The sequence below is a fragment of the Pipistrellus kuhlii genome, unplaced genomic scaffold (assembly GCF_014108245.1).
Source record: "Pipistrellus kuhlii isolate mPipKuh1 unplaced genomic scaffold, mPipKuh1.p scaffold_m20_p_2, whole genome shotgun sequence".
NCBI lineage: Eukaryota > Metazoa > Chordata > Mammalia > Chiroptera > Vespertilionidae > Pipistrellus > Pipistrellus kuhlii.
Genome location: NW_023425515.1, coordinates 62,541,025 through 62,556,048, shown reverse-complemented (window position 1 = coordinate 62,556,048; position 15,024 = coordinate 62,541,025).

Here is a 15,024-nt window from a genome sequence, read left to right as displayed (position 1 = left end):
ATAAATGTACGCTTGCAACTAATAAAGTTACTGCAGTCTCATCATGGACTAGCAGTCCTCCTGAAGCCCCGCTTTCTCTTGTCTTTATTTCTCTTAAAACCTCCTAGCCCTACCTCCAGGACCTGTGATGCCGGCTGGATCCGGTATTTGAGATATTTAGTTTAGGTGAATTGTTTTAGCTTACATTAGCTTATAAATAATAGAGACTGGATTTGAACCCAGTGCTCTGAGTACAAGATCATATTTCTTTCTTCTCTGTTTCAATAAAATTTAGAGACTTTATTCATATATTTTTTGTCTTTTGAACTACTTAATTCATTCTAATTCTATTTGTTGTCCATCAACAGACAGAAGCAATTTGTGGGGAAGAGGAGGAATTTGGTTGTCATGGTAATGAGTCTTCAAAGATGGCCCATGCACTCCCTCCACTCCTGCACTGTATGACACTCCTTATAGCTGTGCCTGTACTTACAATGGGATTATGTCTAGCTATACTTATCTTAAATTGAAAATATCCTAAGTAAAAAATGTATTTACAATAATACACCTAATCTTATCAATCAGCATAGCTTCATCTAGCCTATGGTAGTGTGCTCAGAACACTTAGATTGGCCTACAGTTAGACAATTATCTTGAGTTTCATTCTGAAGAGTAATTGCCTACCTCTTCTTCTTTTCACTAAAAGCAGGAAACACAGATGGGTATTTGGTAGACATGATAGAATGCAAAAACATAAAACACAACACCCCACAATGCTGACGACACAGCGCTCTGTAGAGTATTGGTTGTTTATCCTCCTGATTATGTGGCTGACTAGGAGATATGGCTGACTGCCTCTGGCCAGCATCATGAGAGAGTACTGTAATGCATATTTCTAGCCCAGTAAAAGATCAAGATTCCAAGTACAGTTTTTACGGAATGAATATTACTTTCGCACCATCATAAAGTAAAAAATAGTAAGTTGAACCATTGTAAGTTAGGGACCGTTTTGTATACCCCCTGTCTTTGAAAGTGAGCTGCTTTGATCAATAGAATGTTTTAGTATTTGTGAGCCTAGGACTTAAAAGGAAGGATAGTTCTTATTCCTGTCCTCTTGAAACACTCACTCTTGTGATGTTCCTTTTGAAAATCTATCAGCCGCTTGATATCTAAGGTGTTTTGGTCTATAACTCAAGATAAATTCCCAATGGACAGTCAGTACCAACTGCAGCTGGAGCTTGATGTTCCAGTGTGTTTAGCTCCCAGACTACTGCACACCAATACCCAATGGAACAGAAGGACCATCTAGTCAACCTACAGAAACATGACTGATACTAACATTGCTGTTATTATAAGCCACTACATTTTGAGGTGATTTATTACACAGCAATGGATAAATAGCCTCAAAATGTGAAGTTTGTAACAAGGCTTATATCTTCTTTCAATATTTTGAATAATGAAAGCAATATGTGAAAAGCAATAAATCTCCTGTGACTTGCTAGATAGACCAGTTTATTATATTAAAGTAACAATGATCTCTGCTACAATAGAGTATTTCTAAAATTTATTTTTAATGATCAGAAGTCCAGCTATTCTGAGCAGAGCTAAAATGAAAATGACAGTGGAGTTTAAAAAGCCTCATTAATTTGAGGAGAGTACATGATCTAGAAGCAAAGGAACTTGGATCAACTTTCTGAATATCCTTTTGTGACTTTTAAGAAAACATACTCATTGTTTTATGTTTGAGACTTGAATTTGAGCTAAAGTGCCTAAAGAAATTAGCTATTTATGGGCCAAGACACAGAAGAAGAGTGAAATGCGCGGGCCTAATAGACATCAGTTCTTGCTAGGGGATTCTGCACTAGCCTTTAAGGTTAAGAAAATGGACTAGTGGTGCTGTTTTAGAAATGTATTTTCTTTTAATTTTCCATCATATGGAACATATTTTTCAAATCAGAAATTGGGGCATCTGCTTAACAGATTTATATGAAATTTGAAGAAAATAGGACAGAATGAACAAGAAAAAATCCTAAAGGCATAGACATATAATACATAATGTAAGTAAAAAAAAAAAAATTTAAATAACATTTATCATGTCCCAGGTAGTATTCTACGTGTCAGGAAATAACTTATTAAATAGTTACTTATTTAATAGGTCCTATGTTAATCCCTATTTTTCTAATGAGGAAATTGAGGCACAGTCTTTTAGGTGGCAGAATAAAGTGTGAAGTCAGCCTTATTCTAGAATCATACACTTTACTACTACATTACACTGCCTCTAAGTATAATACAATGTACAGGTTAAGTATAAAAAAGAGATGGCTATAAGTCTTAAGTACTGAGAAGGAATAATCATGGCTAATACAAGGTCACATATACAATATTTTTGGAGCTTTACCAAAGTGCAAGTAAGATATCACCTGCCAATCTAACTCCCAACTCCTCTAAAAACACTGATGACAAACTTGAAACTACTGTCTAGAAAGTGGCCCCCATGACAAGCTCACTAGTTACGTAGGGTTGTGTTAAGCAAGAGAATGTTCAGATAGCATTGCCACTACCTTCGAAGAACTGGCCACACACATGACCCTATTAGCTCGAGATCCCATGAGGAACATGAGTTGTTCTTTGTGAATATTCAATGCTTTGCTACCCCTGTTGTATGCACTTGTAATGTATGAAAAATGAGGAAGAAGTGAGGCTTTAACCCGAGTGTCTGATAATCAGTTTCAGTGTACCCTGATTGTCAAGGACAATACAAAGATCTTCTCAACTACTTCTGTACAATAATAGCAGGCTGCTAGTATACATCAGGACCTTGAAAAGGGAACACAGGGTATTGTATGTAAATGCCACCTACTTTAGACAAAAATTATTTGTTAATCTATTATTTTTTTTTCTGTAGTATTTGAAAGTTATATGTCACTCCATGACCTTGAGGATACTATGCCACTAGCTAGTGTTACTATAGTCAGAATTGGAGGCCACATTCAGTTGAATCCCAATGACTTGAATACAAGGAGGATAACATTACACAATCAAAGTTAAACATAAGATCAACACAGGAAGGATCTGACCAAATAAATTCAAATTCACCTGATGGAAAAGGGACTGTTAACCAACTTTATATTAACAAGAAATAATCTATTAAAATAAAACATTTATAGAGGAGATTTTAAAAAAATCAAATGGGAGTTAATCATCCTGGAAACACAGAAAGAAATGAAGAATTGTTGATGTGAAATTGGACACAGTCATATGCACAATGAAAGAGAAAAGAATTCTCAACTATTAGACAGGAGTATTTCTGGGATGATGACAAGACCATTCTTATTTAGGCATAGATACAAGAAATAGAGTGAATTTTCAGTATTTCTGATCCTCAATGGCAGTATTAATCCCTGATGGAAACCCTACATGTGGCTATAATAGACTGGGGACATTAAATAATCATAACTCCTCTTATTTTGACATTGTTATAGGCAAGCAAACATCTGGTTATGATTTGATTTCCTATGTGTGTCTGCATTGAAAAGGCTGTAAACTGAAGACCCAGAGGCCAAATTCAAACCAAAAAATTTTTATGCAATTAAAATAAGTATTCATAAATGGTTGCAAATATATAAAAATTGGAAAACTAGTTTGGAACTTATCTTACTTCCTCTTCAAATAGAGAAAGTTTTTTTTAAGGGATTAGGTTTAAATTTCTAGATGGTAGCTACTGACTGGAGATGAATAGCAGCTGCTCCATTTAAATAGGATATTTATATTCTATTTTACCAGAATCTTCACCATTCCTGTGATATTGCACCCAGCTGTTCACCAACTTAACTGCCAGCCCCTGTAGACTTTTTGAGTTTTTATATTTTGAGCATAAAGGGAAACTCTCTGATTACATAAAAATAAATTCTTGAAATCTTTGATCATTCTTCCTGGCTAATGAATAAAGGGACGCATATCTTACTTTCTATGCAGCTTGGCTGTGATGATAATGAGGACCTAAATGGTGCACAGAAATTTTAAATGATCATTCTTGTGATTACTTTAATGTTAGGTAACTTTGATTTAGTGAGATTCTGCTCTAAGAACTTATTTTTTTCTGGGCATGGGTAGAGCAAGGCTGACCTATCTAGACAGGACTTCAAATCTCAGGACATGGAGAATAAGGCATTCCTGCTTGTGTATTCTAGATGACACAGCTGCCACTTCTTCTGATTTTTGTAGAGGAAAACAGCACTCTGAACGAAGACTCACTAGAAATCTGGTTCTGTGTAGTTCCATCACTCAATTGGCTGTGTGGCCATAAACAAACACTCTAATATGCCTTGGCTTCAACTTGTTTATCAAGGAAATGAAAAAGAGTTGAATTGAAATATCTCTAAATTTCATTCTGTTCTGGCATTATATAACTCAGCTATACCTGCTCTTACATTCTGGAGCTCTTTGAATGTATGATTTAAATCCTATATCTGAAGACGTTAATTAAACACAACTTACATTACTGCCATATTGGCAACTATATTTATATCCAAACACAGAAGGTTAGATTTTGGACATATTTCAGCAACATTTGGATATCTAGTGATTTTTATAAACTGTTTTTAATTATTCAGTATCACAGAAGTCAAACAAAAACAACAAAACAAGCACATCAAAACATGTTTGACTTGAACAAAAATAGCAGGCAGCTGGGAACACAGGCACACTATGCAAAATAGGCCTGCATATATCACACTTTACATATTTATAACGGGGTAGCTCCAACAATATTGGCAGTTAATGAAGTGACAATGAGAGAAAATCTGTCTCAAAGGCTTCTTTTTATTGGACAAAAAGAAAAAGAGCCAGGAAACCTTGTTTTCTTTTTGCCAAATTAAGTTATCTGGGAGAGTAAGTCATTCATTTCCTCTGGGCAGGCCACATATGTTCTTATTTACCCAGTAGCCAACCCAGAAACATGAAGATATAGCCATCTTCATTTATGTCCAAGTTGAATCAAGCAAACAGCAGCAATGTTTTTTATGTAATTGCTTTAGGGGTTATGGATGAAGGTAATGCATTTGACCAGCCAATTCCTATAAACTAAAACAAACAAGTAAAAAAGAAAAAACACTCTAAAGGTTTAACAACTATACAGAATATATAATAATTTGCAGGAGGGGATGGCAGAGGAGCCCAGGGAAAAGTAAATATTTTCTAACTCAAACAAGATAGAGATGTTTTGGATTTAGTGGGATAGTGGTAGCAGCAGAAGAAAAATGAAGCAAGAAATAAAAGAGTATTTATTAAACCTAAATGTCATGAGGTACCCACATTTATTTTATATTACATATTCAACAGAACTGAAAGTAATAGAATATAGAAGCATGAGACTATGGTTTCCCCATTTGCAATAAAAGGAAACAAGGAATATACCACTTCTCTAAGTCTTAAATAATGTAGTAATATAAATATAATTGGAATGTGAGACTGCTACCCCTTTGTGACAAAAGATTGGTAGTAAAAATCTTTTTATGGTCAGGACCAGAGAAGTAGCAAGTGAGACTTAGGTTTAGTCTCTAGTTCAAGAAGCAAAATTGTGGAGCATAATTTGGTCATAGTGACCAAGAAGGTCACTAAAATATACAAAAAGCAAAATTACAGAAGAATTCAAAGGCATAGTTGTTGAAAAATGTTCAAAGATTAGTCATTAGGGAAAAAAGTAAGAGAGTTGAAGTCAAAGACTTCTAGGTTGATCCAATATTGAATTTGCATTACACCTGTGTGGCCTTAACCTCTTAAATGGGGTGTCTGTCTTGCTATATAAGATATTTATTAGCATTAGTTATCTGCACAACAAATTTGCTATATACATAAAAAATTATCTCCCCAAACCTTAGCAGCTTATTTTTTAAATCTATTTTTATTGATTTTAGAGAGAGGGGAAGAGGGGTAGAGAGATAGAAACACTGATGAGAGAAAACTATTAATCGGCTGCCTCCTGCACACCCCTCCTAGGGATTGAACCTGCAACCCAGACAAGTGTCCTGACTTGGAATTGAACCAGTGACCTCTGAACCAAAATGGCTGGGTAGCAGCTTATAGGAACAAATATCATCAGTCTCTGTGGATCAAAAACTTGAGAGCAGTTTAGCTAGGTGGTTCTGGTACAGGGTCTCTTATGAAGTTGAGTCAAGTTGTCAATCATAGCTGAAGTCATTTGAAGGCTTGACTCTGGCTGGAAGATCTACTGCAGTCACTCATATGGCTACTGGCAGTTCCTTGCCATTTAGGCCTCTATCTAGGGCTGCTTGAGTGTCAACTGGCAATTGGCTTCCTTAGAGTGAGGGATTCAAGAGAGAGAGAGAAACAGGAAGTCCCAATGCCTTTTCTATCTTAACTAGTGCCCCAGTGCACATTGAAAGGAAATTAATTAGAAGGTGGCTGGCAGGATGAGACTAGGCGAGATGGGCCAGACATGCCCTGGAGCCAACTTCCCAAGATCCCTCCCCAGCCAGCTGCAACTAGCAGTCTGATATTCTCCAAGGAGTCCCAGAGAGTGAGAGGGAGGTTCTTGGGTGATGCACCCCGGAATCAGGTTTCCTCCTCTCTGGTTCCTGGGTGTGTCACCTGGGAACCACTGCTGCCATGTAACCACAGCTCAGCAGCTCTTGTGTTGAGCTTCTGCCTCCTGGTGGTCAGTGCATGTTATACATACTGGCTGGTCAGACCATCTGATGGTCGCCTAGCCTTTGATATATATAGATAAGCAAGTCATATGATGACAACACTTCTGTCACTTTCTACAGCCTACAGGAGAAAGAAATTAGGCCCCATTCTTTGAAGAGAGGAGTATCAGAGAATTGGTGGGCATATTTTAAAGCCACCACAGAGTGATAAAGATATATGCTATCACCTGAAAGTGAATGGGAGTTATTAATTAAGGTTTCTTGGGAAAGTAGTTTGGAAGAGATATATGTCAGTCAGTATCCTACCAGGAAATATATAAGTTCTGGAAGGTTTAATAAAGGGACCATTTACAAAGATGCATTCAGGGTATGCAGAAGCCATAGGGATCACATATTCCCAAAGGGAAAATACGTAATGATTACTATCCTCAGAGGCTAAGAAATGGAGTAATTTCTGGAACATAGTGGGAAGGAGTGATAAGGGCTGCCTTTGGTTGAGAGGTGCAGCCAGATCAAGATCACCTTTATAGAAATAGATGAATGCAGTAAACACCACACCTCACTCTCCTCTCTCTTCCCTTCCCATTTCTGCCAGGGCTCCCCTTTGGCCAAATTCCACTGATAGCTTGAGGTCAAAGGTGCCTTTTAATGTAGTCCATCAGCCATCTGGGCAGAGGTAAGGGTAAAAATGTGGAGAGTTGATCTGGAAGGTTAAATAGAGGATTTCTTAGCTTTAAGGGTAACTTGGCTTTAAAGATGAGTTAAAAGTAGAGCTATTAAGGGTTAGGTTATGTTAAGCCAATGTATGTGGGGTTAGAAAAATAACTGAAAATCAACTAAAAGAGAGGTTGTGTGGTATAGAGAAGCTGAAATAGATTGGCAATGGCTATGGATGAAACCACATTATGGAGGTTCCTAGATTTCTTATAATAGGCAGAACTTGGCAATTTTTAAGCATATGTATGCCAAGGTAATATAAATGAGAGAGAAAGGGAACATTTAAGAGATATATTTTGGTTTAGATATCAGGAATAAATGAAATAATACCAATAAAAATTCAGTTTTGAACAAACTTTCAGATAAAAATAAGTAAGAATTAATGATCAAATGAGCCCAGCTGGCATGGTTCAGTGGTTGAGCTTTGACCTAAGTACCAGAAGGTCACTGTTAGATTCCACGCCAGGGCACATGCCTGGGTTGTGGGCTCGATCCCCAGTAAGGGGTGTGCAGGAGGCAGCTGATCAATGATTCTCTCTCATCGTTGATGTTTCCAGCTCTCTCTCCCTCTCCCTTCCTCTCTGAAATCATTAAAAATATATATTTTTTAAAATGGCCAAATGAATAAAAATATGAATTTGTTGGAATGAGATATCCATGTTTACAGAATCATGCTGTCTACAATTTACTAGGACTGCAAGCAAGAAAGCCTACAATTATGAAAATTTCAATCTAGAACAATTATATTTCATCAAAGTATGAACCTAAAAATAAAAATAGTTTTATAATAGAACAATCATGCCAAAATAGAATGAATGATCTATTCTTTGGATGTTTGTTTTTTAAATGAGTGGCATTGCTAAAGGTTTGGCTTGGGTACATGATTTATTTGCTTATCCATCTATAATTTGAATACTTAGTAGGAAAGTCCTATGAGATTCATGTAATCCTTCATTCCAGATTTTATTTGAAACATACATAAATTATAGTATTTCATATGTACATGAGAGATTTTAATGAAGGAAAGCAAATGTAATAGGAAGAAACATTAGCATTTATATCATGGTTTAGAAAAAAAATGTTAGAGCTTACAATGAAGCCTGCTTGAATCACACCTATCCATTTAGCACATCTGACTGGCTATCAATACAGTAATTCAGAGGGGAAAAGCAGCAATAAATACTTAGAGATTGCTAATACAGAGTGGGGCATAAAAGAGATATATGACTGATTATGCTCAGTGACACTTTAATATTACATTTTATAGTAAAGCCTGTTTTACATGGTGAGATGTTAACCATAAATTTCCTAACTGTACTTCCACACATTTAAAATGTAGGGATAAATGATGTTAACAGAAATGACCCTGGAGTGCCAACTGAGGTTAGGAAAAAAGAAAAGATGTTATATTCTGAATGTGTGCGCATTGTGTTGAAGGTGCTTTCCTGATACTTTGAAACTTGCCAGTGCATATGTGCATAGCTCATGTACACAGACAACAGTGTGGTGAATGCCTGAGGTGGGGAGGTTGGGTAGAGGGGGACAAAGGGAGAATATGGGGGACATCTATAATAGTGCCAACAATAGAAAAGGAAGGAAGGAAGGAAGGAAGGAAGGAAGGAAGGAAGGAAGGAAGGACGGACGAACGAACGAAAGAAAGAAAGAAAGAAAGAAAGAAAGAAAGAAAGAAAGAAAGAAAGAAAGAAAGAAAATTACCAGTGCAGTTAATAGCATTGTAACAATCAGGAGAAGGATAAGCGATTCTTGTTCAAATCTTACCTAATAAGCATAATTGACTATTGTTACTTTTAAAGCTTAATACTCATGCAGGACCTTCCAGAAACTATGTAACCCGAGGAATGATCATATAAAAAAAGTTTCTGAAAAAATATTACTTCATATAATGCTATTTACATTCATTCACTAAATTATTTGAGTATATAGGAGTATATAGTATTAAGTCAAAGTAGTGTTGAAAATACAAATATGTCCTTGACACTGATGTAGATTGCAACCTAGCAGGTCTTACTTTAAAGAAATAAAACAGAAATGATTAATTTATCCTTGTAATAAGTGCTACAATAATCTGTTCAGAGGCTAAAAAAAAAAAAAAAACAAACCAAAATACACACACACACATAAACCCCAGAGATGACAGATTAGAAACGGACTAATATGGTAGGTTAGAGGATGTTAAACTCTGTTAGTATTAGTTTCACAACTAACCCCTTCTGTTTTAATAGCAAATCAACACTTAAAACAAGGAAGATAGCACCAGCTGCAGCACAATAATCAATCTTTCTTTCCCAATTAACCTTTTTTTTTCTTTTCTTTTTTTTTTTTCAAATTGAAGAATTAAAGGTCAACTTGTAGTCCTTCATGGAAGAACCAGGAAGGTCTGGTGGGAAGGGAATCTAGCTTCAGGGTTTTCACAATGGTTCCTAAGAAATAGTGATCCCCCACTCCACCCCTATGTCCCAAGATCACTTTACTAAGAGTCAGATATAGAAAAGAAAATGCACTGGAGGTAATCCTATTCCATGGTTATTAAAGATAAACTCAATCCAGTAGAATCTATATCCTTACCTTAATGATTGATTTCACCGCTGTCTTATGCTGCTGTTTTCTGTTGTTGGAAAAGAAAGAAAAACAGATGAATGGTGGACTGGATGTATGGCAAGAGACTTACCCTGACGTTAGCTGGGTCAACTCCAGTAAAAGTCTTAGGGTGCTAGAAAGATGCAAAATACAATTTCCAAAAGTAAAAGAAGCCAAAATAAGAGGCTTTGGACTTATTTTCAGAGTACTAGAACATCATCTTGCTCAGGCAACCAATTATCAAAATTGTGATTGGATTATTTGAAAAATTGGAAAAGTAATAATATGATGTTGTCTATAGGTGTGTGTATGTATGGTTTGTGAACACATACATGTTATCAGAAACAATCTACTCAAATTGAATATTTTAAAAATCAAAAGAAACAAACTAATTTTAGAGGAAACATCCAAATAGCTGAAGAAAAGGGAAATGCTATTGAATAAGCAACCACTCTCCACCAGCAGCTGGATAAAAAAACAGCACCGGTCAGAAAGAGGTCACCCAAGACACTGCCTGACTGGCGTGAGCCTCCATCCTCCCATAGGCCTCATCACATTTAGGGCTTAGATTTTCCTGCAGATCGTGGTAATTGCTAATCAGCTCCCACAGCTGTGAATCACAGCTCACAGATACAGAGGGAATAAATTTGAAGTTCAGCATCTCTGCTGGGGAGAGAAGGGAAGTGACTTGTTTATGTAGCATTTCATCACTCTCCCCAAGAGGCACTAGCCATGGGTTTATGTTCCATTAAAGGTGCAGTGACATGGTTTTAAAGCAAGTAGAAGATTGCTTGTTTTAACATTAGAGATTTTGAATTTAATTAAAATCATGGAATATTAGTGCTGCAAGCAAACTAGGTGCAATCAAATTTAATTTTTTTCCATTTATAGGTGAGAGTCCTTTGACCTTGAGATAGTAAACAATTTGCCAAGTTAATGATAGCATCTGGAATAGAATCACCAGTAGCCTGTATACTACCGGTACGTCTATAATGTTATTTAAACACACTTGGGAAAAATATCCTGGGACCTTGAGGCTTATGCCAAACAACTGTTAGCAACCTATTTTCTCCATGTCCTTGTTATTTATTATCTATTATGTTCAAGGTTTTTCTGCATCCATTAAGAACTCTGTCTGGTTAATAATTTTTGTTTTACAATCCTCAGTCCTGCTCTAATCTAGGTTATTTAAAAAACTATAGGGATTTGTTAACCCAATTTGCTAAATTTAGATTTTTTTTTCTACCTTTTACTCTGTTTTCACTTTCTTTCAGCAACCAACTCCCGTGATCCACTCCTTTTGTTCCCCAGAACAACATCATGTCTGCAGTCACAAAATCTAATATTCTAATCTCTGATTTTAACTCCTATTCTTCTGGATCACACACCATTATTGCACCCACATCTTTCCAGGTTAGGCTGTTGAAACAAGGGGTCTTCTTCATGTAACAATTCAGAAGTGGTTGGTCCAAAGTGACAGATGGCTCTCTTCTACAAGGTCATTAAGTGACCTAAATTTCTTCTATCTTGTAGTTCTTTTACCATTATATTTGTTTACAAATTTGAAACTGTTTTACTATTATATACTAGAGGCCCTGTGCACAAAATTCATGCACGGGGGTGGGGATATGTCCCTCAGCCCAGCCTTCATCCTCTCCAAACTGGGACCCCTTAAGGGATGTCCCACTGTCCGATCCTACCATCAGGCCTAAACAGGCAGTCAGACATCCTTCTCACAGTCCAGGACTGCTGGCTCCCAACTACTCATCTGCATGTCTTCCTGATTGTCCTTAACTGTTTCTGCCTACCAGCCTGATCACCCCCTAACCATTCCCTTGCCAGAATGATTGATGCTTAACTTCCCTCCCCTGCAGGCCTGGTCACCCCTAACTGCCCTCCCCTGCAGGCCTGGTCCCCCCAACTTCTCTCCCCTGCAAGCCTGGGTCCCTTTCAACTGCCCTCCCCTACAAGCTTGATCACCCCCAACTACTCTTCTTTGCAGGCCTGGTCCCTCCCAACTACCCTCCCCTGATGACCATCTTGTGTCCACATGGGGCAGCCATCTTTGACCACATGGGGGCAGCCATCTTGTGTGTTGGAGTGATGGTCAATTTGCATATTACTCTTTTATTAGATAGGATACTTTCCAGCACTTGGGAAGAAGAGAAAGAATGAGCAGCTTTTCTTACTAAAAAAAGTAACCCAAAAATTGAACATATTTCTTACATCCTTATCCTATTGGCTAAAGTTGGTGACATAGTGTATTTGAGTTACTCTAACAAAAAGCTATATATTGGGTGTCTTATAAACAAAATAAATTTATTTATTATAATTCTGTAGGCTGGGAAGTCCAAGATTAAGATGCCACTATATTTGGTGTTTGATGAGAATCCACTTCCTGGTTCATAGACAATTGTATTTTTGCTGTATTCTCACATAGTGAAAGGGTTAGATGGCTCTCTAGGATCTCTTTTATAAGGGTACTAACACCATTCAAGAAGACCACACCCTCATTACTTAAGCACTTTCTGAAGGCTCTAACTCCAAATGCCATTACATTGGTGATTAGGTTTCAACATACAAATTCTGAAAGGGCATAAACATTCAGTCATTATCATCTACCTAAAAAGAACATGGGAAATGTAACCTTAGCTGAGCAATCTTGTGTATAGCCCAAAATTGGAATGCTCTATTTTGAAAGGAAGAAAGATGGAATCATTTTGGAAACACAATCAGCTGCTTCTTCTATAACTTTCACTGCACTTTTGTTCAATGAATTCATTGGTATCTTGAAATCTTTGATCCAATATTTATAGCCAAATTCATTAGTCCTTTCTGGATTCATTGCTTTTCTTCCAAATGAGGATCCATGGTACACAAGCTTAAACTATATCTCACCAATCCTTTCAAAAATGTATCTTAGCTATTTTCTGCATTATCTCCTAATTATTGTTGTGTTCTCCTACTTTAGATTAATGATTCTGGATAAAAATCACACAACTCTTCCCCTAGGTGTTGACAGTCCAGTGTTTTCTAATCCAGTAGGGGCCATCAAATTTAAATTCCAAGCAAATCTGCTAAATTGTAAACCCTTTCACAGCAAGTTATTCATCTTTATAATGTTCATTGCCTAGCTTTCTGGCTCTGAATTAATTTAAAAACATGTTTGTTGAATAAACATATGAACACTAATGTCTTTCCAACTTTGAAATTTATTATCATATTAAATTAGCTTTTCATATTTCCCATTTTAGAGGTAGCATTATTCTTTTTCTTAGGCTAGCATCATCATTATAGTTTTGCTTTTGCTTTTGCTAACACATCTAGTCAGTCACAAATGTCTGTGTATGCCAACCCTAATTATCTTTTAAAATTTATTTATTGATTGATTTTTAGACAGAGGGAGAGAAAAATAGGGAAGGAGGGAGGGAGAGAGAGACAGAGAGAGAAATTTATTGTTCCAAACACTTATGCGTTGATTGGTTGCTTCATCAAAGATCAGACCTGAAACCTTGGCATATCTGGGATGATGCTCTGGGATAAGCCACCATGACAGGGATCCAATGCTAAATACTTTTTAAATTACACTTTCAATTCACGGTCACACATTAAGGGCATATATTATATCTCTAAACCTTACCTTTAGGTAAGTGCAAAGAGTTAATTTGTATACCTTCAATTAGTCTTATATCCTCAAATCCACCCTCCATACAATAAACAAATAACCCACGTATTTATCTCCTCTCTTTACCAAGACCCCATTTAGTGGTAATGACAACAATAATTAATGAAGAATTTTGATAAAATGTAAGAGGAAAAGTAGATGGATTATTGATAAAATTATTTAATAGGATTCAAGGGGCCATAATTTAAAGTGTGTACCCTTCAAAACTCCAGTTACATTGGATAATGAGGAAGAGCAGTGTATCAAGAAGTCAAAGAAGTAGGTTTAAATGCTATGTAGTGAATACACAAGACATTTAAATAATTTTTCCTATCTTGAAAAGTCAGTGGAAATGGCATGGAACTTCAGATCATAACAGAACTAATGTAGTCTGTAACCACAATGATTATATCATCAGCTCCATCTTAGTCAGTTTACACTGCTATAACAACATTTCATGGACTAGATGGCTTAAATATTAGGTGCTTTCCCCCTCTTCTGCCCCCCCCCCCCCCGCCCCTAATTCTGGAGGCTGGGAAATAAAAGATCAAGGTGCTGTCAGATTGGGTTCCTGGTGAGAGTTTACTTCCTGGTCTGCATTCTCTGTGTCCTTATATGGTGGAGAGAGAGAGAGAGGAAGAGAGATTGAGACTTTCTTCCTCTTCTTATAAGGACAGTACTACCATAATGACTGTCCACCGTATGATTTAATCTAAATTTAATTACCCCCCACACACAAAGGTCCTTCTTCCCAATACCATTACATTGGGCGCTAGGACTTCAGCATTTGATTTTTTTTTTTTTTCCAGGAGAAGGGAACAAATTTTAGTTCCTCTAAAAATAAGCTCCCTCTCCTCTTTTTAGGAAATCAAATTTATTGGGATGACTGCTTAATAAGATTATATAGGTTTCAAGTGTACAATTCTATGATGCATCATCTGTATGTTGCATTGTGTGTAGTTTGTCACCAATTCCCTCTCCTCTTATCACAACCACAAAAACATCAACAGCTTGGCATCTATACCACACATAGAAGCTTGGAGAATTCTCAGGAGATCCTGAAAACCCCCTGAAAAAGTCTTTCAAAACCTGGAGAACTCAAAAATGAGTTTAACTTCATGACTACAAACTCAGAAATGATGCCATCCTACCCTGCACTCAGAACTAACAAACACTGCTTTTTCACTCATAGATTAATATACAAAGAAACATTGCTGCCATTTGTGTAAATGAATCACCTTTAAAGCAGAGACTAAAGAGAGGGGGGGAGGGGAAAAGAGACCTATCTATAGTAATAAAAGCATAATATGCTAATTAGACCGCACAGCCAAATGACCTTCTGGATGTCATTTTGGACATCCTTTCAGACTAAGCCATGGTGTCAGGAGTGAGGCAGAG